This window comes from Leptopilina boulardi, unplaced genomic scaffold, assembly GCF_019393585.1.
Source record: "Leptopilina boulardi isolate dan_hultmark-lab unplaced genomic scaffold, ZJU_Lbou_2.1 LbouV2_121, whole genome shotgun sequence".
NCBI classification, from domain to species: Eukaryota; Metazoa; Arthropoda; class Insecta; order Hymenoptera; family Figitidae; genus Leptopilina; species Leptopilina boulardi.
The window spans coordinates 897,759-922,792 of record NW_026137665.1 but is presented as its reverse complement, the minus strand read 5'-3'; the positions used below and the strand labels follow the sequence as shown (position 1 = coordinate 922,792).

The 25,034-nt window shown below is 32.2% G+C and overlaps 1 long non-coding RNA gene across 10 annotated transcripts; it reads left to right on the top strand.

Annotated features, from left to right (window-relative positions):
• The first annotated feature begins 655 nt into the window (after positions 1-655).
• On the top strand, positions 656-19,809 carry LOC127285862 (uncharacterized). 10 transcript variants are annotated; one of them, XR_007843667.1, is made up of 3 exons: positions 656-869; positions 14,493-14,608; positions 19,761-19,809. It is a non-coding gene; the product is annotated as an uncharacterized LOC127285862 (long non-coding RNA). The 10 variants fall into 10 exon arrangements; XR_007843655.1 differs by lacking the exons at positions 14,493-14,608; positions 19,761-19,809 and adding exons at positions 14,825-14,940; positions 16,270-16,480; XR_007843668.1 differs by lacking the exons at positions 14,493-14,608; positions 19,761-19,809 and adding exons at positions 9,014-9,129; positions 16,103-16,185.
• Positions 19,810-25,034: the final 5,225 nt, after the last annotated feature.

The following is a 25,034-nucleotide window of genomic DNA, read 5'->3' as shown; positions in this document are numbered from 1 at the left end:
TACTCGTATTTGGCTGTCAATTTTTTTCTACACTTTTAGGAGTATTTTGTGCAAGAATTTGCATTAAAATCGTCCGCCTAAGTTAGATTTGAATTTTTTTGGGAACTTTTTTATGATTTTGGATTTATGGCTTGGATGACTTTTTGGTGGTAATAGGTGTCTTCCTCTACTCGTATTTGGCTGTCAATTTTTTTCTACACTTTTAGGTGTATTTTGTGCAAGAATTTGCATTAAAATCTTCTGCCAAAGGAAAATTGAATTTTTTTGGGAACTTTTATGATTTTGGATTTATGGGTTGGATGACTTTTTGGTGGTAATAGGTGTCTTCCTCTACTCGTATTTGGCTGTCAATTTTTTTCTACACTTTTAGGAGTATTTTGTGCAAGAATTTGCATTAAAATCGTCCGCCAAAGTTAGATTTAAATTTTTTTGGGAACTATTTTAAAATTTTGGATTTATGGGTTGGATGACTTTTTGGTGGTAATAGGTGTCTTCCTCTACTCGTATTTGGCTGTCAATTTTTTTCTACACTTTGAGGAGTATTTTGTTCAAGAATTTACATTAAAATCGTCTGCCGAAGATAAATTGTATTTTTTTGGGAACTTTTTTATGATTTTCGATTTATAGGTTGGATGACTTTTTGGTTGTTATAGGTGTCTTCCTCTACTTGTATTTGGCTGTCAATTTTTTTCTACACTTTTAGGTGTATTTTGTACAAGAATTTGCATTAAAATCGTCTGCCTAAGAAAAATTGAATTTTTTTGGGAACTTTTTTATGATTTTGGATTTATGGGTTGGATGACTTTTTGGTGGTAATAGGTGTCTTCCTCTACTCGTATTTGGCTGTCAATTTTTTTCTACACTTTTAGGTGTATTTTGTGCAAGAATTTGCATTAAAATCGTCTGCCTAAGGAAAATTGAATTTTTTTGGGAACTTTTTTATGATTTTCGATTTCTGGGTTGGATGACTTTTTGGTGGTAATAGGTGTCTTCCTCTACTCGTATTTGGCTGTCAATTTTTTGCTACACTTTTAGGTGTATTTTGTGCAAGAATTTGCATTAAAATTGTCAGCCTAAGGAAAATTGAATTTTTTTGGGAACTTTTTTATGATTTTGGATTTATGGGTTGGATGACATTTTGGTGGTAATAGGTCTCTTCCTCTACTCGTATTTGGCTGTCAATTTTTTTCTACACTTTTAGGAGTATTTTGTGCAAGAATTTGCATTTAAATCGTCCGCCTAAGTTAGATTTGAATTTTTTTGGGAACTTTTTTATGATTTTGGATTTATAGGTTGGATGACTTTTTGGTGGTAATAGGTCTCTTCCTCTACTCGTATTTGGCTGTCAATTTTTTTCTACACTTTTAGGAGTATTTTGTGCAAGAATTTTCATTAAAATTGTCCGCCTAAGTTAGATTTGAATTTTTTTGGGAACTTTTTTATGATTTTGGATTTATAGGTTGGATGACTTTTTGGTGGTAATAGGTGTCTTCCTCTACTCGTATTTGGCTGTCAATTTTTTTCTACACTTTTAGGAGTATTTTGTGCAAGAATTTGCATTAAAATCGTCCGCCTAAGTTAGATTTGAATTTTTTTGGGAACATTTTTATGATTTTGGATTTATGGCTTGGATGACTTTTTGGTGGTAATAGGTGTCTTCCTCTACTCGTATTTGGCTGTCAATTTTTTTCTACACTTTTAGGTGTATTTTGTGCAAGAATTTGCATTAAAATCGTCTGCCTAAGGAAAATTGAATTTTTTTGGGAACTTTTCTATGATTTTGGATTTATGGGTTGGATGACATTTTGGTGGTAATAGGTCTCTTCCTCTACTCGTATTTGGCTGTCAATTTTTTTCTACACTTTTAGGAGTATTTTGTGCAAGAATTTGCATTAAAATCGTCCGCCTAAGTTAGATTTGAATTTTTTTGGGAACATTTTTATGATTTTGGATTTATGGCTTGGATGACTTTTTGGTGGTAATAGGTGTCTTCCTCTACTCGTATTTGGCTGTCAATTTTTTTCTACACTTTTAGGTGTATTTTGTGCAAGAATTTGCATTAAAATCTTCTGCCAAAGGAAAATTGAATTTTTTTGGGAACTTTTATGATTTTGGATTTATGGGTTGGATGACTTTTTGGTGGTAATAGGTGTCTTCCTCTACTCGTATTTGGCTGTCAATTTTTTTCTACACTTTTAGGAGTATTTTGTGCAAGAATTTGCATTAAAATCGTCCGCCAAAGTTAGATTTAAATTTTTTTGGGAACTATTTTATAATTTTGGATTTATGGGTTGGATGACTTTTTGGTGGTAATAGGTGTCTTCCTCTACTCGTATTTGGCTGTCAATTTTTTTCTACACTTTGAGGAGTATTTTGTTCAAGAATTTACATTAAAATCGTCTGCCGAAGATAAATTGTATTTTTTTGGGAACTTTTTTATGATTTTCGATTTATAGGTTGGATGACTTTTTGGTTGTTATAGGTGTCTTCCTCTACTTGTATTTGGCTGTCAATTTTTTTCTACACTTTGAGGAGTATTTTGTTCAAGAATTTACATTAAAATCGTCTGCCTAAGGAAAATTGAATTTTTTTGGGAACTTTTTTATGATTTTGGATTTATGGCTTGGATGACTTTTTGGTGGTAATAGGTGTCTTCCTCTACTCGTATTTGGCTGTCAATTTTTTTCTACACTTTTATGAGTATTTTGTGCAAGAATTTGCATTAGAATCGTCTGCCTAAGGAAAATTGAATTTTTTTGGGAACTTTTTTATGATTTTGGATTTCTGGGTTAGATGACTTTTTGGTGGTAATAGGTGTCTTCCTCTACTCGTATTTGGCTGTCAATTTTTTGCTACACTTTTAGGTGTATTTTGTGCAAGAATTTGCATTAAAATCGTCTGCCTAAGGAAAATTGAATTTTTTTGGGAACTTTTTTATGATTTTCGATTTCTGGGTTGGATGACTTTTTGGTGGTAATAGGTGTCTTCCTCTACTCGTATTTGGCTGTCAATTTTTTGCTACACTTTTAGGTGTATTTTGTGCAAGAATTTGCATTAAAATTGTCAGCCTAAGGAAAATTGAATTTTTTTGGGAACTTTTTTATGATTTTGGATTTATGGGTTGGATGACATTTTGGTGGTAATAGGTCTCTTCCTCTACTCGTATTTGGCTGTCAATTTTTTTCTACACTTTTAGGAGTATTTTGTGCAAGAATTTGCATTTAAATCGTCCGCCTAAGTTAGATTTGAATTTTTTTTGGAACTTTTTTATGATTTTAGATTTATAGGTTGGATGACTTTTTGGTGGTAATAGGTGTCTTCCTCTACTCGTATTTGGCTGTCAATTTTTATCTACACTTTTATGAGCATTTTGTGCAAGAATTTGCATTAAAATCGTCTGCCTAAGGAAAATTGAATTTTTTTTGGAACTTTTTTATGATTTTCGATTTCTGGGTTGGATGACTTTTTGGTGGTAATAGGTGTCTTCCTCTACTCGTATTTGGCTATCAATTTTTTTCTACACTTTGAGGAGTATTTTGTGCAAGAATTTGCATTAAAATCATCCGCCTAAGTTAGATTTGAATTTTTTTGGGAACTTTATTATGATTTTGGATTTATGGCTTGGATGAATTTTTGGTGGTAATAGGTGTGTTCCTCTACTCGTATTTGGCTGTCAATTTTTTTCTACTCTTTGAGGAATATTTTGTGCAAGAATTTGCATTAAAATCGTCTGTCTAAGGAAAATTGAATTTTTTTGGGAACTTTTTTATGATTTTGGATTTATGGGTTGGATGACATTTTGGTGGTAATAGGTCTCTTACTCTACTCGTATTTGGCTGTCAATTTTTTTCTACACTTTTAGGAGTATTTTGTGCAAGAATTTGCATTAAAATCGTCCGCCTAAGTTAGATTTGAATTTTTTTGGGAACTTTTTTATGATTTTGGATTTATAGGTTGGATGACTTTTTGGTGGTAATAGGTGTCTTCCTCTACTCGTATTTGGCTGTCAATTTTTTGCTACACTTTTAGGTGTATTTTGTGCAAGAATTTGCATTAAAATTGTCTGCCTAAGAAAAATTGAATTTTTTTGGGAACTTTTTTATGATTTTGGATTTCTGAGTTGGATGACTTTTTGGTGGTAATAGGTGTCTTCCTCTACTCGTATTTGGCTATCAATTTTTTTCTACACTTTGAGGAGTATTTTGTTCAAGAATTTACATTAAAATCGTCTGCCTAAGGAAAATTGAATTTTTTTGGGAACTTTTTTATGATTTTGGATTTATGGCTTGGATGACTTTTTGGTGGTAATAGGTGTCTTCCTCTACTCGTATTTGGCTGTCAATTTTTTGCTACACTATTAGGTGTATTTTGTGCAAGAATTTGCATTAAAATTGTCAGCCTAAGAAAAATTGAATTTTTTTGGGAAGTTTTTTATGATTTTGGATTTCTGGGTTGGATGACTTTTTGGTGGTAATAGGTGTCTTCCTCTACTCGTATTTGGCTATCAATTTTTTTCTACACTTTGAGGAGTATTTTGTTCAAGAATTTACATTAAAATCGTCTGCCTAAGGAAAATTGAATTTTTTTGGGAACTTTCTTATGATTTTGGATTTATGGCTTGGATGACTTTTTGGTGGTAATAGGTGTCTTCCTCTACTCGTATTTGGCTGTCAATTTTTTGCTACACTTTTAGGTGTGTTTTGTGCAAGAATTTGCATTAAAATTGTCAGCCTAAGAAAAATTGAATTTTTTTGGGAAGTTTTTTATGATTTTGGATTTCTGGGTTGGATGACTTTTTGGTGGTAATAGGTGTCTTCCTCTACTCGTATTTGGCTGTCAATTTTTTTCTACACTTTTAGGTGTATTTTGTGCAAGAATTTGCATTAAAATCGTCTGCCTAAGGAAAATTGAATTTTTTTGGGAACTTTTTTATGATTTTGGATTTATGGGTTGGATGACATTTTGGTGGTAATAGGTCTCTTCCTCTACTCGTATTTGGCTGTCAATTTTTTTCTACACTTTTAGGAGTATTTTGTGCAAGAATTTGCATTAAAATCGTCCGCCTAAGTTAGATTTGAATTTTTTTGGGAACTTTTTTATGATTTTGGATTTATGGCTTGGATGACTTTTTGGTGGTAATAGGTGTCTTCCTCTACTCGTATTTGGCTGTCAATTTTTTTCTACACTTTTAGGTGTATTTTGTGCAAGAATTTGCATTAAAATCTTCTGCCAAAGGAAAATTGAATTTTTTTGGGAACTTTTATGATTTTGGATTTATGGGTTGGATGACTTTTTGGTGGTAATAGGTGTCTTCCTCTACTCGTATTTGGCTGTCAATTTTTTTCTACACTTTTAGGAGTATTTTGTGCAAGAATTTGCATTAAAATCGTCCGCCAAAGTTAGATTTAAATTTTTTTGGGAACTATTTTAAAATTTTGGATTTATGGGTTGGATGACTTTTTGGTGGTAATAGGTGTCTTCCTCTACTCGTATTTGGCTGTCAATTTTTTTCTACACTTTGAGGAGTATTTTGTTCAAGAATTTACATTAAAATCGTCTGCCGAAGATAAATTGTATTTTTTTGGGAACTTTTTTATGATTTTCGATTTATAGGTTGGATGACTTTTTGGTTGTTATAGGTGTCTTCCTCTACTTGTATTTGGCTGTCAATTTTTTTCTACACTTTTAGGTGTATTTTGTACAAGAATTTGCATTAAAATCGTCTGCCTAAGAAAAATTGAATTTTTTTGGGAACTTTTTTATGATTTTGGATTTATGGGTTGGATGACTTTTTGGTGGTAATAGGTGTCTTCCTCTACTCGTATTTGGCTGTCAATTTTTTTCTACACTTTTAGGTGTATTTTGTGCAAGAATTTGCATTAAAATCGTCTGCCTAAGGAAAATTGAATTTTTTTGGGAACTTTTTTATGATTTTCGATTTCTGGGTTGGATGACTTTTTGGTGGTAATAGGTGTCTTCCTCTACTCGTATTTGGCTGTCAATTTTTTGCTACACTTTTAGGTGTATTTTGTGCAAGAATTTGCATTAAAATTGTCAGCCTAAGGAAAATTGAATTTTTTTGGGAACTTTTTTATGATTTTGGATTTATGGGTTGGATGACATTTTGGTGGTAATAGGTCTCTTCCTCTACTCGTATTTGGCTGTCAATTTTTTTCTACACTTTTAGGAGTATTTTGTGCAAGAATTTGCATTTAAATCGTCCGCCTAAGTTAGATTTGAATTTTTTTGGGAACTTTTTTATGATTTTGGATTTATAGGTTGGATGACTTTTTGGTGGTAATAGGTCTCTTCCTCTACTCGTATTTGGCTGTCAATTTTTTTCTACACTTTTAGGAGTATTTTGTGCAAGAATTTTCATTAAAATTGTCCGCCTAAGTTAGATTTGAATTTTTTTGGGAACTTTTTTATGATTTTGGATTTATAGGTTGGATGACTTTTTGGTGGTAATAGGTGTCTTCCTCTACTCGTATTTGGCTGTCAATTTTTTTCTACACTTTTAGGAGTATTTTGTGCAAGAATTTGCATTAAAATCGTCCGCCTAAGTTAGATTTGAATTTTTTTGGGAACATTTTTATGATTTTGGATTTATGGCTTGGATGACTTTTTGGTGGTAATAGGTGTCTTCCTCTACTCGTATTTGGCTGTCAATTTTTTTCTACACTTTTAGGTGTATTTTGTGCAAGAATTTGCATTAAAATCGTCTGCCTAAGGAAAATTGAATTTTTTTGGGAACTTTTTTATGATTTTGGATTTATGGGTTGGATGACATTTTGGTGGTAATAGGTCTCTTCCTCTACTCGTATTTGGCTGTCAATTTTTTTCTACACTTTTAGGAGTATTTTGTGCAAGAATTTGCATTAAAATCGTCCGCCTAAGTTAGATTTGAATTTTTTTGGGAACATTTTTATGATTTTGGATTTATGGCTTGGATGACTTTTTGGTGGTAATAGGTGTCTTCCTCTACTCGTATTTGGCTGTCAATTTTTTTCTACACTTTTAGGTGTATTTTGTGCAAGAATTTGCATTAAAATCTTCTGCCAAAGGAAAATTGAATTTTTTTGGGAACTTTTATGATTTTGGATTTATGGGTTGGATGACTTTTTGGTGGTAATAGGTGTCTTCCTCTACTCGTATTTGGCTGTCAATTTTTTTCTACACTTTTAGGAGTATTTTGTGCAAGAATTTGCATTAAAATCGTCCGCCAAAGTTAGATTTAAATTTTTTTGGGAACTATTTTATAATTTTGGATTTATGGGTTGGATGACTTTTTGGTGGTAATAGGTGTCTTCCTCTACTCGTATTTGGCTGTCAATTTTTTTCTACACTTTGAGGAGTATTTTGTTCAAGAATTTACATTAAAATCGTCTGCCGAAGATAAATTGTATTTTTTTGGGAACTTTTTTATGATTTTCGATTTATAGGTTGGATGACTTTTTGGTTGTTATAGGTGTCTTCCTCTACTTGTATTTGGCTGTCAATTTTTTTCTACACTTTGAGGAGTATTTTGTTCAAGAATTTACATTAAAATCGTCTGCCTAAGGAAAATTGAATTTTTTTGGGAACTTTTTTATGATTTTGGATTTATGGCTTGGATGACTTTTTGGTGGTAATAGGTGTCTTCCTCTACTCGTATTTGGCTGTCAATTTTTTTCTACACTTTTATGAGTATTTTGTGCAAGAATTTGCATTAGAATCGTCTGCCTAAGGAAAATTGAATTTTTTTGGGAACTTTTTTATGATTTTGGATTTCTGGGTTAGATGACTTTTTGGTGGTAATAGGTGTCTTCCTCTACTCGTATTTGGCTGTCAATTTTTTGCTACACTTTTAGGTGTATTTTGTGCAAGAATTTGCATTAAAATCGTCTGCCTAAGGAAAATTGAATTTTTTTGGGAACTTTTTTATGATTTTGGATTTCTGGGTTGGATGACTTTTTGGTGGTAATAGGTGTCTTCCTCTACTCGTATTTGGCTGTCAATTTTTTGCTACACTTTTAGGTGTATTTTGTGCAAGAATTTGCATTAAAATTGTCAGCCTAAGGAAAATTGAATTTTTTTGGGAACTTTTTTATGATTTTGGATTTATGGGTTGGATGACATTTTGGTGGTAATAGGTCTCTTCCTCTACTCGTATTTGGCTGTCAATTTTTTTCTACACTTTTAGGAGTATTTTGTGCAAGGATTTGCATTTAAATCGTCTGCCTAAGTGAGATTTGAATTTTTTTTGGAACTTTTTTATGATTTTGGATTTATAGGTTGGATGACTTTTTGGTGGTAATAGGTGTCTTCCTCTACTCGTATTTGGCTGTCAATTTTTATCTACACTTTTATGAGCATTTTGTGCAAGAATTTGCATTAAAATCGTCTGCCTAAGGAAAATTGAATTTTTTTTGGAACTTTTTTATGATTTTCGATTTCTGGGTTGGATGACTTTTTGGTGGTAATAGGTGTCTTCCTCTACTCGTATTTGGCTGTCAATTTTTTGCTACACTTTTAGGTGTATTTTGTGCAAGAATTTGCATTAAAATTGTCTGCCTAAGAAAAATTGAATTTTTTTGGGAACTTTTTTATGATTTTGGATTTCTGAGTTGGATGACTTTTTGGTGGTAATAGGTGTCTTCCTCTACTCGTATTTGGCTATCAATTTTTTTCTACACTTTGAGGAGTATTTTGTTCAAGAATTTACATTAAAATCGTCTGCCTAAGGAAAATTGAATTTTTTTGGGAACTTTTTTATGATTTTGGATTTATGGCTTGGATGACTTTTTGGTGGTAATAGGTGTCTTCCTCTACTCGTATTTGGCTGTCAATTTTTTGCTACACTATTAGGTGTATTTTGTGCAAGAATTTGCATTAAAATTGTCAGCCTAAGAAAAATTGAATTTTTTTGGGAAGTTTTTTATGATTTTGGATTTCTGGGTTGGATGACTTTTTGGTGGTAATAGGTGTCTTCCTCTACTCGTATTTGGCTGTCAATTTTTTTCTACACTTTTAGGTGTATTTTGTGCAAGAATTTGCATTAAAATCGTCTGCCTAAGAAAAATTGAATTTTTTTGGAAACTTTTTTATGATTTTGGATTTCTGGGTTGGATGACTTTTTGGTGGTAATAGGTGTCTTCCTCTACTCGTATTTGGCTGTCAATTTTTTTCTACACTTTGAGGAGTATTTTGTTCAAGAATTTACATTAAAATCGTCTGCCTAAGGAAAATTGAATTTTTTTGGGAACTTTTTTATGATTTTGGATTTATGGCTTGGATGACTTTTTGGTGGTAATAGGTGTCTTCCTCTACTCGTATTTGGCTGTCAATTTTTTGCTACACTTTTAGGTGTGTTTTGTGCAAGAATTTGCATTAAAATTGTCAGCCTAAGAAAAATTGAATTTTTTTGGGAAGTTTTTTATGATTTTGGATTTCTGGGTTGGATGACTTTTTGGTGGTAATAGGTGTCTTCCTCTACTCGTATTTGGCTGTCAATTTTTTTCTACACTTTTAGGTGTATTTTGTGCAAGAATTTGCATTAAAATCGTCTGCCTAAGGAAAATTGAATTTTTTTGGGAACTTTTTTATGATTTTGGATTTATGGGTTGGATGACTTTTTGGTGGTAATAGGTGTCTTCCTCTACTCGTATTTGGCTATCAATTTTTTTCTACACTTTTAGGAGTATTTTGTTCAAGAATTTACATTAAAATCGTCTGCCTAAGGAAAATTGAATTTTTTTGGGAACTTTTTTATGATTTTGGATTTATGGCTTGGATGACTTTTTGGTGGTAATAGGTGTCTTCCTCTACTCGTATTTGGCTGTCAATTTTTTTCTACACTTTTAGGTGTATTTTGTGCAAGAATTTGCATTAAAATCTTCTGCCAAAGGAAAATTGAATTTTTTTGGGAACTTTTATGATTTTGGATTTATGGGTTGGATGACTTTTTGGTGGTAATAGGTGTCTTCCTCTACTCGTATTTGGCTGTCAATTTTTTTCTACACTTTTAGGAGTATTTTGTGCAAGAATTTGCATTAAAATCGTCCGCCAAAGTTAGATTTAAATTTTTTTGGGAACTATTTTAAAATTTTGGATTTATGGGTTGGATGACTTTTTGGTGGTAATAGGTGTCTTCCTCTACTCGTATTTGGCTGTCAATTTTTTTCTACACTTTGAGGAGTATTTTGTTCAAGAATTTACATTAAAATCGTCTGCCGAAGATAAATTGTATTTTTTTGGGAACTTTTTTATGATTTTCGATTTATAGGTTGGATGACTTTTTGGTTGTTATAGGTGTCTTCCTCTACTTGTATTTGGCTGTCAATTTTTTTCTACACTTTTAGGTGTATTTTGTACAAGAATTTGCATTAAAATCGTCTGCCTAAGAAAAATTGAATTTTTTTGGGAACTTTTTTATGATTTTGGATTTATGGGTTGGATGACTTTTTGGTGGTAATAGGTGTCTTCCTCTACTCGTATTTGGCTGTCAATTTTTTTCTACACTTTTAGGTGTATTTTGTGCAAGAATTTGCATTAAAATCGTCTGCCTAAGGAAAATTGAATTTTTTTGGGAACTTTTTTATGATTTTCGATTTCTGGGTTGGATGACTTTTTGGTGGTAATAGGTGTCTTCCTCTACTCGTATTTGGCTGTCAATTTTTTGCTACACTTTTAGGTGTATTTTGTGCAAGAATTTGCATTAAAATTGTCAGCCTAAGGAAAATTGAATTTTTTTGGGAACTTTTTTATGATTTTGGATTTATGGGTTGGATGACATTTTGGTGGTAATAGGTCTCTTCCTCTACTCGTATTTAGCTGTCAATTTTTTTCTACACTTTTAGGAGTATTTTGTGCAAGAATTTGCATTTAAATCGTCCGCCTAAGTTAGATTTGAATTTTTTTGGGAACTTTTTTATGATTTTGGATTTATAGGTTGGATGACTTTTTGGTGGTAATAGGTCTCTTCCTCTACTCGTATTTGGCTGTCAATTTTTTTCTACACTTTTAGGAGTATTTTGTGCAAGAATTTTCATTAAAATTGTCCGCCTAAGTTAGATTTGAATTTTTTTGGGAACTTTTTTATGATTTTGGATTTATAGGTTGGATGACTTTTTGGTGGTAATAGGTGTCTTCCTCTACTCGTATTTGGCTGTCAATTTTTTTCTACACTTTTATGAGTATTTTGTGCAAGAATTTGCATTAGAATCGTCTGCCTAAGGAAAATTGAATTTTTTTGGGAACTTTTTTATGATTTTGGATTTCTGGGTTAGATGACTTTTTGGTGGTAATAGGTGTCTTCCTCTACTCGTATTTGGCTGTCAATTTTTTTCTACACTTTTAGGTGTATTTTGTGCAAGAATTTGCATTAAAATTGTCTGCCTAAGGAAAATTGAATTTTTTTGGGAACTTTTTTATGATTTTGGATTTATGGCTTGGATGACTTTTTGGTGGTAATTGGTGTCTTCCTCTACTCGTATTTGGCTGTCAATTTTTTGCTACACTTTTAGGTGTATTTTGTGCAAGAATTTGCATTAAAATTGTCAGCCTAAGAAAAATTGAATTTTTTTGGGAAGTTTTTTATGATTTTGGATTTCTGGGTTGGATGACTTTTTGGTGGTAATAGGTGTCTTCCTCTACTCGTATTTGGCTGTCAATTTTTTTCTACACTTTTAGGTGTATTTTGTGCAAGAATTTGCATTAAAATCGTCTGCCTAAGGAAAATTGAATTTTTTTGGGAACTTTTTTATGATTTTGGATTTATGGGTTGGATGACATTTTGGTGGTAATAGGTCTCTTCCTCTACTCGTATTTGGCTGTCAATTTTTTTCTACACTTTTAGGAGTATTTTGTGCAAGAATTTGCATTAAAATCGTCCGCCTAAGTTAGATTTGAATTTTTTTGGGAACTTTTTTATGATTTTGGATTTATGGCTTGGATGACTTTTTGGTGGTAATAGGTGTCTTCCTCTACTCGTATTTGGCTGTCAATTTTTTTCTACACTTTTAGGTGTATTTTGTGCAAGAATTTGCATTAAAATCTTCTGCCAAAGGAAAATTGAATTTTTTTGGGAACTTTTATGATTTTGGATTTATGGGTTGGATGACTTTTTGGTGGTAATAGGTGTCTTCCTCTACTCGTATTTGGCTGTCAATTTTTTTCTACACTTTTAGGAGTATTTTGTGCAAGAATTTGCATTAAAATCGTCCGCCAAAGTTAGATTTAAATTTTTTTGGGAACTATTTTATAATTTTGGATTTATGGGTTGGATGACTTTTTGGTGGTAATAGGTGTCTTCCTCTACTCGTATTTGGCTGTCAATTTTTTTCTACACTTTGAGGAGTATTTTGTTCAAGAATTTACATTAAAATCGTCTGCCGAAGATAAATTGTATTTTTTTGGGAACTTTTTTATGATTTTCGATTTATAGGTTGGATGACTTTTTGGTTGTTATAGGTGTCTTCCTCTACTTGTATTTGGCTGTCAATTTTTTTCTACACTTTGAGGAGTATTTTGTTCAAGAATTTACATTAAAATCGTCTGCCTAAGGAAAATTGAATTTTTTTGGGAACTTTTTTATGATTTTGGATTTATGGCTTGGATGACTTTTTGGTGGTAATAGGTGTCTTCCTCTACTCGTATTTGGCTGTCAATTTTTTTCTACACTTTTAGGTGTATTTTGTGCAAGAATTTGCATTAAAATCTTCTGCCAAAGGAAAATTGAATTTTTTTGGGAACTTTTATGATTTTGGATTTATGGGTTGGATGACTTTTTGGTGGTAATAGGTGTCTTCCTCTACTCGTATTTGGCTGTCAATTTTTTTCTACACTTTTATGAGTATTTTGTGCAAGAATTTGCATTAGAATCGTCTGCCTAAGGAAAATTGAATTTTTTTGGGAACTTTTTTATGATTTTGGATTTCTGGGTTAGATGACTTTTTGGTGGTAATAGGTGTCTTCCTCTACTCGTATTTGGCTGTCAATTTTTTTCTACACTTTTAGGTGTATTTTGTGCAAGAATTTGCATTAAAATTGTCTGCCTAAGGAAAATTGAATTTTTTTGGGAACTTTTTTATGATTTTGGATTTATGGCTTGGATGACTTTTTGGTGGTAATAGGTGTCTTCCTCTACTCGTATTTGGCTGTCAATTTTTTTCTACACTTTTAGGTGTATTTTGTGCAAGAATTTGCATTAAAATTGTCTGCCTAAGAAAAATTGAATTTTTTTGGGAACTTTTTTATGATTTTGGATTTATGGCTTTGATGACTTTTTGGTGGTAATAGGTGTCTTCCTCTACTCGTATTTGGCTGTCAATTTTTTTCTACACTTTTATGAGTATTTTGTGCAAGAATTTGCATTAGAATCGTCTGCCTAAGGAAAATTGAATTTTTTTGGGAACTTTTTTATGATTTTGGATTTATGGCTTGGATGACTTTTTGGTGGTAATAGGTGTCTTCCTCTACTCGTATTTGGCTGTCAATTTTTATCTACACTTTTATGAGCATTTTGTGCAAGAATTTGCATTAAAATCGTCTGCCTAAGGAAAATTGAATTTTTTTTGGAACTTTTTTATGATTTTCGATTTCTGGCTTGGATGACTTTTTGGTGGTAATAGGTGTCTTCCTCTACTCGTATTTGGCTGTCAATTTTTTTCTACACTTTTAGGAGTATTTTGTGCAAGAATTTGCATTAAAATCGTCTGCCTAAGGAAAATTGAATTTTTTTGGGAACTTTTTTATGATTTTGGATTTATAGGTTGGATGACTTTTTGGTGGTAATAGGTTTCTTCCTCTACTCGTATTTGACTGTCAATTTTTTTCTACACTTTTAGAAATATTTTGTGCAAGAATTTGCATTAAAATCGTCTGCCTAAGTTAGATTTGAATTTTTTTGGGAACTTTTTTATGATTTGCGATTTCTGGGTTGGATGACTTTTTGGTGGTAAAAGGTGTCTTCCTCTACTCGTATTTGGCTGTCAATTTTTTTCTACACTTTGAGGAGTATTTTGTTCAAGAATTTACATTAAAATCGTCTGCCTAAGATAAATTGAATTTTTTTGGGAACTTTTTTATGATTTTCGATTTATTGGTTGGATGACTTTTTGGTTGTTATAGGTGTCTTCCTCTACTCGTATTTGGCTGTCAATTTTTTTCTACACTTTTAGGTGTATTTTGTGCAAGAATTTGCATTAAAATCGTCTGCCTAAGGAAAATTGAATTTTTTTGGGAACTTTTTTATGATTTTCGATTTCTGGGTTGGATGACTTTTTGGTGGTAATAGGTGTCTTCCTCTACTCGTATTTGGCTATCAATTTTTTTCTACACTTTGAGGAGTATTTTGTGCAAGAATTTGCATTAAAATCGTCCGCCTAAGTTAGATTTGAATTTTTTTGGGAACTTTATTATGATTTTGGATTTATGGCTTGGATGAATTTTTGGTGGTAATAGGTGTCTTCCTCTACTCGTATTTGGCTGTCAATTTTTTTCTACACTTTTAGGAGTATTTTGTGCAAGAATTTGCATTAAAATCGTCTGCCTAAGGAAAATTGAATTTTTTTGGGAACTTTTTTATGATTTTGGATTTATGGGTTGGATGACTTTTTGGTGGTAATAGGTCTCTTCCTCTACTCGTATTTGGCTGTCAATTTTTTTCTACACTTTTAGGAGTATTTTGTGCAAGAATTTGCATTAAAATTGTCAGCCTAAGAAAAATTGAATTTTTTTGGGAAGTTTTTTATGATTTTGGATTTCTGGGTTGGATGACTTTTTGGTGGTAATAGGTGTCTTCCTCTACTCGTATTTGGCTGTCAATTTTTTTCTACACTTTTAGGAGTATTTTGTGCAAGAATTTGCATTAAAATCGTCTGCCTAAGGAAAATTGAATTTTTTTGGGAACTTTTTTATGATTTTGGATTTATGGGTTGGATGACTTTTTGGTGGTAATAGGTGTCTTCCTCTACTCGTATTTGGCTGTCAATTTTTTTCTACACTTTGAGGAGTATTTTGTTCAAGAATTTACATTAAAATCGTCTGCCTAAGGAAAATTGAATTTTTTTGGGAACTTTTTTATGATTTTGGATTTATGGCTTGGATGACTTTTTGGTGGTAATAGGTCTCTTCCTCTACTCGTATTTGGCTGTCAATTTTTATCTACACTTTTATGAGCATTTTGTGCAAGAATTTGCATTAAAATCGTCTGCCTAAGGAAAATTGAATTTTTTTGGGAACTTTTTTATGATTTGCGATTTCTGGGTTGGATGACTTTTTGGTGGTAATAGGTGTCTTCCTCTACTCGTATTTGGCTATCAATTTTTTTCTACACTTTGAGGAGTATTTTGTGCAAGAATTTGCATTAAAATCGTCCGCCTAAGTTAGATTTGAATTTTTTTGGGAACTTTATTATGATTTTGGATTTATGGCTTGGATGAATTTTTGGTGGTAATAGGTGTCTTCCTCTACTCGTATTTGGCTGTCAATTTTTTTCTACACTTTTAGGTGTATTTTGTGCAAGAATTTGCATTAAAATTGTCAGCCTAAGAAAAATTGAATTTTTTTGGGAAGTTTTTTATGATTTTGGATTTCTGGGTTGGATGACTTTTTGGTGGTAATAGGTGTCTTCCTCTACTCGTATTTGGCTGTCAATTTTTTTCTACACTTTTAGGTGTATTTTGTGCAAGAATTTGCATTAAAATCGTCTGCCTAAGGAAAATTGAATTTTTTTGGGAACTTTTTTATGATTTTGGATTTATGGGTTGGATGACATTTTGGTGGTAATAGGTCTCTTCCTCTACTCGTATTTGGCTGTCAATTTTTTTCTACACTTTTAGGAGTATTTTGTGCAAGAATTTGCATTAAAATCGTCCGCCTAAGTTAGATTTGAATTTTTTTGGGAACTTTTTTATGATTTTGGATTTATGGCTTGGATGACTTTTTGGTGGTAATAGGTGTCTTCCTCTACTCGTATTTGGCTGTCAATTTTTTTCTACACTTTTAGGTGTATTTTGTGCAAGAATTTGCATTAAAATCTTCTGCCAAAGGAAAATTGAATTTTTTTGGGAACTTTTATGATTTTGGATTTATGGGTTGGATGACTTTTTGGTGGTAATAGGTGTCTTCCTCTACTCGTATTTGGCTGTCAATTTTTTTCTACACTTTTAGGAGTATTTTGTGCAAGAATTTGCATTAAAATCGTCCGCCAAAGTTAGATTTAAATTTTTTTGGGAACTTTTTTATGATTTTCGATTTCTGGGTTGGATGACTTTTTGGTGGTAATAGGTGTCTTCCTCTACTCGTATTTGGCTGTCAATTTTTTTCTACACTTTTAGGAGTATTTTGTGCAAGAATTTGCATTAAAATCGTCTGCCTAAGGAAAATTGAATTTTTTTGGGAACTTTTTTATGATTTTGGATTTATGGGTTGGATGACATTTTGGTGGTAATAGGTCTCTTCCTCTACTCGTATTTGGCTGTCAATTTTTTTCTACACTTTTAGGAGTATTTTGTGCAAGAATTTGCATTTAAATCGTCCGCCTAAGTTAGATTTGAATTTTTTTTGGAACTTTTTTATGATTTTGGATTTATAGGTTGGATGACTTTTTGGTGGTAATAGGTGTCTTCCTCTACTCGTATTTGGCTGTCAATTTTTTGCTACACTTTTAGGTGTATTTTGTGCAAGAATTTGCATTAAAATTGTCAGCCTAAGAAAAATTGAATTTTTTTGGGAACTTTTTTATGATTTTGGATTTATAGGTTGGATTACTTTTTGGTGGTAATAGGTCTCTTCCTCTACTCGTATTTGGCTGTCAATTTTTTTCTACACTTTTAGGAGTATTTTGTGCAAGAATTTGCATTTAAATCGTCCGCCTAAGTTAGTTTTGAATTTTTTTGGGAACTTTTTTATGATTTTGGATTTATAGGTTGGATGACTTTTTGGTGGTAATAGGTGTCTTCCTCTACTCGTATTTGGCTGTCAATTTTTTGCTACACTTTTATCAGCATTTTGTGCAAGAATTTGCATTAAAATCGTCTGCCTAAGGAAAATTGAATTTTTTTGGGAACTTTTTTATGATTTTCGATTTCTGGGTTGGAAGAATTTTTGGTGGTAATAGGTCTCTTCCTCTACTCGTATTTGGCTGTCAATTTTTTTCTACTCTTTTAGGAGTATTTTGTGCAAGAATTTGCATTAAAATCGTCCGCCTAAGTTAGATTTGAATTTTTTTGGGAACTTTTTTATGATTTTGGATTTATAGGTTGGATGACTTTTTGGTGGTAATAGGTCTCTTCCTCTACTCGTATTTGGCTGTCAATTTTTTTCTACACTTTTAGGTGTATTTTGTGCAAGAATTTGCATTAAAATTGTCTGCCTAAGAAAAATTGAATTTTTTTGGGAACTTTTTTATGATTTTGGATTTATGGCTTTGATGACTTTTTGGTGGTAATAGGTGTCTTCCTCTACTCGTATTTGGCTGTCAATTTTTTTCTACACTTTTATGAGTATTTTGTGCAAGAATTTGCATTAGAATCGTCTGCCTAAGGAAAATTGAATTTTTTTGGGAACTTTTTTATGATTTTGGATTTATGGCTTGGATGACTTTTTGGTGGTAATAGGTGTCTTCCTCTACTCGTATTTGGCTGTCAATTTTTTTCTACACTTTTAGGTGTATTTTGTGCAAGAATTTGCATTAAAATTGTCTGCCTAAGAAAAATTGAATTTTTTTGGGAACTTTTTTATGATTTTGGATTTATGGCTTGGATGACTTTTTGGTGGTAATAGGTGTCTTCCTCTACTCGTATTTGGCTGTCAATTTTTTTCTACACTTTTATGAGTATTTTGTGCAAGAATTTGCATTAGAATCGTCTGCCTAAGGAAAATTGAATTTTTTTGGGAAGTTTTTTATGATTTTGGATTTATGGCTTGGATGACTTTTTTGTGGTAATAGGTGTCTTCCTCTACTCGTATTTGGCTGTCAATTTTTTTCTACACTTTTATGAGTATTTTGTGCAAGAATTTGCATTAGAATCGTCTGCCTAAGGAAAATTGAATTTTTTTGGGAACTTTTTTATGATTTTGGATTTATGGCTTGGATGACTTTTTGGTGGTAATAGGTGTCTTCCTCTACTCGTATTTGGCTGTCAATTTTTTTCTACACTTTTAGGTGTATTTTGTGCAAGAATTTGCATTAAAATTGTCTGCCTAAGAAAAATTGAATTTTTTTGGGAACTTTTTTATGATTTTGGATTTATGGCTTGGATGACTTTTTGGTGGTAATAGGTGTCTTCCTCTACTCGTATTTGGCTGTCAATTTTTTTCTACACTTTTATGAGTATTTTGTGCAAGAATTTGCATTAGAATCGTCTGCCTAAGGAAAATTGAATTTTTTTGGGAAGTTTTTTATGATTTTGGATTTATGGCTTGGATGACTTTTTTGTGGTAATAGGTGTCTTCCTCTACTCGTATTTGGCTGTCAATTTTTTTCTACACTTTTAGGTGTATTTTGTGCAAGAATTTGCATTAGAATCGTGTGCCTAAGGAAAATTGAATTTTTTTGGGAACTTTTTTATGATTTTGGATTTATGGCTTGGATGACTTTTTGGTGGTAATAGGTGTCTTCCTCTACTCGTATTTGGCTGTCAATTTTTTTCTACACTTTTAGGTGTATTTTGTGCAAGAATTTGCATTAAAATTGTCTGCCTAAGAAAAATTGAATTTTTTTGGGAACTTTTTTATGATTTTGGATTTATGGCTTGGATGACTTTTTGGTGGTAATAGGTGTCTTCCTCTACTCGTATTTGGCTGTCAATTTTTTTCTACACTTTTATGAGTATTTTGTGCAAGAATTTGCATTAGAATCGTCTGCCTAAGGAAAATTGAATTTTTTTGGGAAGTTTTTTATGATTTTGGATTTATGGGTTGGATGACTTTTTGGTGGTAATAGGTGTGTTCCTCTACTCGTATTTGGCTGTCAATTTTTTTCTACTCTTTGAGGAGTATTTTGTGCAAGAATTTGCATTAAAATTGTCTGCCTAAGAAAAATTGAATTTTTTTGGGAACTTTTTTATGATTTTGGATTTCTGGGTTGGAAGACTTTTTGGTGGTAATAGGTGTCTTCCTGTACTCGTATTTGGCTGTCAATTTTTTTCTACACTTTGAGAAGTATTTTGTGCAAGAATTTGCATTAAAATCATCCGCCTAAGTTAGATTTGAATTTTTTTAGGAACTTTTTTATGATTTTGGATTTATGGGTTGGATGACTTTTTTGTGGTAATAGGTGTCTTCCTCTACTCGTATTTGGCTGTCAATTTTTTTCTACACTTTTAGGTGTATTTTGTGCAAGAATTTGCATTAGAATCGTCTGCCTAAGGAAAATTGAATTTTTTTGGGAACTTTTTTATGATTTTGGATTTATGGGTTGGATGACTTTTTGGTGGTAATAGGTGTCTTCCTGTACTCGTATTTGGCTGTCAATTTTTTTCTACACTTTGAGAAGTATTTTGTGCAAGAATTTGCATTAAAATCATCCGCCTAAGTTAGATTTGAATTTTTTTAGGAACTTTTTTATGATTTTGGATTTATGGGTTGGATGACTTTTTTGTGGTAATAGGTGTCTTCCTCTACTCGTATTTGGCTGTCAATTTTTTTCTACACTTTTAGGTGTATTTTGTGCAAGAATTTGCATTAGAATCGTCTGCCTAAGGAAAATTGAATTTTTTTGGGAACTTTTTTATGATTTTGGATTTATGGGTTGGATGACTTTTTGGTGGTAATAGGTGTCTTCCTCTACTCGTATTTGGCTGTCAATTTTTTTCTACACTTTTAGGAATATTTTGTGCAAGAATTTGCATTAAAATCGTCTGCCTAAGTTAGATTTGAATTTTTTTGGGAACTTTTTTATGATTTTGGATTTATGGGTTGAATGACTTTTTGGTGGTAATAGGTCTCTTCCTCTACTCGTACCGCCTAAACGCAACCATAACCTCAAAAAAATTCCCAAAAAATTAAGATTTTCTTAGGCAGACTATTTTATTGCAAATTCTTGCACAAAATACAACGAAAGTTGTTGAAAAAAATTTGTTACCCCGATACAAGTAGGGGAAGGATTTGACCACATGTAATTACACGTGTATTTAATAGTTCTCTTGTGGAAAAAACTACGATCTTGCCTAGGAGACTTCCCGAGGCGAAATTTGAATCCTCTTTAGCTTCCCTTAGAACCTAAATAGGCCCTCTTTACGATCTTGTAGACTCCCGTAGGCCCTCCTTTGAATCCAAACGTGGAAGAAAGGTAAATTTGCGACTGGTGGAGGAAGCTAAAGAGGGTCTAGTTCGATTAAAAAAGTACAAAAAAATGCAAAAAAAAAACTCTTTTGATTATTTTGATTAAAGCAAAATGAATTTTTTCTTCACACAATATTTCTTTAATTACCCTTTAAAAACTGGAATTAACATATTTCGAAGCGTTTTCAAAAAATTAATAGAATTAGAGCAAATTCAAAATTTTCAATATTTTAATCAATTTTTAGACCCTACTTTAAATCCAAACGTGGAAGAAAGGGAAATTTGCGACTAGTTGAGGAAGCTAAGGAGGGTCTGTTTAACTCTACTTTACTCCTTGTAAATTAGGGCTTAAATTTCGCCTCGGGTTCGGGGCCCCCTACAGGGGCGCACATTGCAGATTCATGAGGATGAATTCACGGGAGCACTATGAGGGCCCCCGCTCTTTGCCCTCACGTTTGCTTTGCTCAAAAAAATTTTCTAAGTCAAATTTTTTTTTTTAAGTTTAGTTAAGAATGCAATAAATAACATTTTAAATTACTTGAAATGAACATTAATTGACTTTTTCAAGCGAACTGAACGGACGTGTTTGTAAATAGCTCCGTGATTTCAGTTTCTTATAACAGATAAGCGTTGAAATTGAGGTTTCTTCTTTAGAAAAGTGCAAAATTCGTAATATAATTATGACCACGAACGATGAGTTAAAAACTTTGTTACTTAATATCCAGAGCGACTTAAATAAAAAAATGGACTCAATGGAAAAAGATCTCAAGGAACTACGAATGGAAAATTCCAAAATCGCGAGTGACCTTCAGAGTCAAAATTTAAAATATCGCGAGTTAAGAGTGAAAAACAAAATTCTTGAAAAAAAAGTGGAAGCTTGCGAGGATAAAATCGATTTTTTTTTAAATAAAGAAAGATCGAAGAATCTTGTGTTATTTAAAGTGAACGATAATCAAACCGAGAATACCAATCTGCTGGAAACGGTAAAATCAATCTTCCAAAAAGCCAAGGTGGACATCCAGAACGACGAAATAGTTGGCGTAAGAAGATTGGGGAAGCTAGAAGGTTCAAGGCCGATTCTCGTTTCATTCAGTGATGATAATGTCAAAGGAAAAAATTTTCAAAAAGCAAAAAATTTCAGAGAGCTGAACATAAATTTTGCAAATGACATGACAAGAGAACGCCGAGAGAAAAAAAAGTGCTGTACCTCCAACTTCGAGATGCCAAAACTCTACTGGAACAACAAGGAAAAGAAGCTATTATTAAAGGCTCTTTTATATTAATGGATAACAAAAAATTCGATCTGTTGTCAATCCAAAAATTTCTGTTTCCGGAACAAAAAGAGTTTGGAGAGAAGGAAAGTTGTTACAATGGAGATAGTGAGGATTCTCTATATGCCTCAATAACGTCAAGAAAGAGAGGAAGGAAACCAGGATCCATGTCATCCCAAGACAAAAAAGCCCGTAAAAATATAATACCCAAAACGCTGAGTCAGACAAATACACAGAAAGCATATTTGCAGCCTTCTGTTTCGGGAAAAGATAAGGAACCAATGGAGACATAGCATGGACAGGAGCCAGTGCAACGCAACCTTCTTTTCTGGAACGTTAAGGGTCTTAAAAATGTGGAAGATATCATCCCAACTCTCGGTACAAATGACATTATATGCTTAAGTGAAACGTGGGCAATGAACGATCCATCTTGCGGAATTACAAAATATCTGAGTGGATTCGAGGTAGTGTATAGCCCGGCTACGAAGGAAGCAAGAAGAGGAAGAGCGAAGGCCTTCTTCTTGTGGCCTTCAATAAAAGTAAATATAAAATAAAGACTTTAAATGTCACCGAGGATTGTATATTTCTTAAATTAGTAAGTAGTGATTTTATTTTCATTATCAGTCTTGTTTACATTTCTCCGAGCAAGGACATAGACACTTTCTTAATTAAATTCGATGAGATAATTACAGACCTGATAATTAAATATCCATATATACCGATCTATATTGGCGGAGATTTTAATTCAAGAATCGCAAATCTAAATCAATTATCGACGGATATATTACCCGAAAATTTGTTAATTAATAATAAAAGATTAAACAATGATTTTAAACTGGATAGTAGGGGGGGGGAACTCGTTTCAATTATGGAATCCAATGGCTTTGTAGTTTTGAATGGGAGAACGACGAGTGACTACCCTTCGAAATTTACGTTTTTTTAGCGAAAGAGGAAAATCGACGATTGATTTAGTATGGTCCAATTTTATAGGTTTGCATTCAATAATCGACCTTTAAGTAAAATGTATCAACACGAACTCTGACCACTTTCTGGTTAAACTCGAATTATTAGCAGAAGTAGATAGGAATGAAAAAAATATGGAAGTATCACTATATAAGTGGAAAGAGGAATTTAAGAATGAATTTAAATTGTGTATGAGTGAGTCACTGCGAGACTCCGAGGATTCAACAGATATCAATATTATGTCAAACAATCTAATAAAAAAAATTAGCAAAACTGCGGAAAATATAGGGTTTAAAATAAATACTCATTTTAAGAAAAAAATTTCTAAGCCATGGTTTGATAATGATTGCGTACAATGTAAACAAAAATTTAAAAGTATTATTAACTAAATGTAAAAAGAATAATTTTGACTCGGCAGAACTGGTAGCAGATTATATCAAAAAAAGAAAAGAATATAAAAACTTACAAAGAGTTAAAAAAGAGGACTATAAAAACGCAATCTTGGGTCAACTAAAAATAGCAAGGGATTCTTCCTCCTTTTGGAAAATAATTAATATGGTGGTCGAAATTTATAAATGTTATTATGTTATTATCAGCGACCCCAAAAACCCCTAGACACCAAGTTTTATAAAAAATAATTAATATTTATAAATTTCAACCGCCATATTGGATCCGCCATTTTGAATTTTCAAAATCTGACATCATATTCGTTATTAGCGACCCCAAAAACCTTCAAGTAACAAGTTTCAAGTGAATTCGATGAACTTTTATAAATTTCGACCGCCATATTGAATCCGCCATTTTGAATTTTGAAAATCTGACATCATATTCGTAATCAGCGACCCCAAAAACCCCTAGACACTAAGTTTTATAAAAAATAATTAATATTTATAAATTTCGACCGTCATATTGGATCCGCCATTTTGAATTTTGAAAATCTGACATCAGATTCGTAATCAGCGACCCGGAAAACCCCGATATACCAGGTTTCATAAAAAATTATTTATTTGTACAAGATTTCCTATCACCTTTCAATTAAGGGTTGTTTTTACCCCTAAAAGCAAAAAATGACCTGATCTAGCAAAACGACCAGACACGGGTATCTTTTTTTTGTTCCTAGTTTCTGAAAATCATTGATTATTTCGTGTGTGAAAAATCGTGTCGGACGGTGTAACAGTCGCTTTTTTAGAAATTTTAGATACTTCAAACAAAGAAAAACTCATAAACTTATACTCATATATTAATAAGATCATGCAAAAAGAATTTTTTCATAATTAAAATTGTATAATAAAGGTAATGCGGCAACTTCTTTGTATTGGCTTGAGCCATAAAACAAATAAACGAATAATTGACTTTTTAAACAACGAAATACTACTACAGTCAATCCTCCACAATGACGGAGCCTTCAAAATGACGGTTCGATTTAGTTTGAATCTCCTCCGCAATGATGGATAGCGTAATGGCGCACTCACACCTTTTTTGGCTGCCTGCCTGCCTGCAGGTTACCATGGCAACGCACGAGTGTGAGTGAGATAGAAAATTTGAATATTCAAATTTTTAAATTTTCTGTCGCACTCACTCTCATGCGTTGCCATGGTAACCTGCAGGCAGCCAAAAAGGTGTGAGAGCGCCTTTACATGATTTAAGTAAATTTCAGTACCGTATTCATTGGGAGTTAAGAAATGAAAAATAATAAAAGATGATTATATATTCCCTACAGCACCGAAACTTTTCTAAAGATTTCCTAAAGATTTATTTGAAATGCTCGGAATATTTTATTGCAATTTTGAGTGAAAATTGTGTAAAAATTTAAATGTTCCACTGGAATAAATGTTCAGGAAAGTTTCACAAAGTTTCACACTAATTATCAATATTTTAATTATAATAATAAATTATTTTATTAATTATTATAATAATTAATATAATTATCCCCCAGTGTGTTACAAACAAAATATGTACAGATACAGCCCTGGAAAAGTAGTGGGGGGTATGACGTATGTACCCGTCAAAGTAAAGGATGAGAGAAGGGGAAATTTTAGGCAGATCCGTCATTGTGGAGGATTGACTGTACTACTTGTCTACTTAAATATGGCAAATTAAGGTTATGTCAGTCTTGCTTTCTATTGTGCGCGCGCAGAAGTAAAACAATATCCGTATGATCAAAACCAAGGTATTGGGATGTCCCTCATTATACAATTTGAAAACGGATTAGCCATTATTGTATCAGTAATTAAAAAAAATTTATTTAATATTTATTAAAATTTTTATTAAATAAATTAAATAAATAAATAATTTATTAAATAAATCTGCTTTTAAAAGTAAAATTTTTTTCAATTTTTTTTAAAAATTGTACCCAAAAGCTTTAGGATAAAAAATATAAATACACTTTATTTTCAGTTTTTGTTTGTTTGTTTGGAATACAATTTCAAATAAACAATATTATTATTTTTTTTTTTATTATTAAAAAGCGATGAAATTATTGTGACTGTTGATAACATTAACTACGTACATAAGTAAATATCGTAAAAGAGA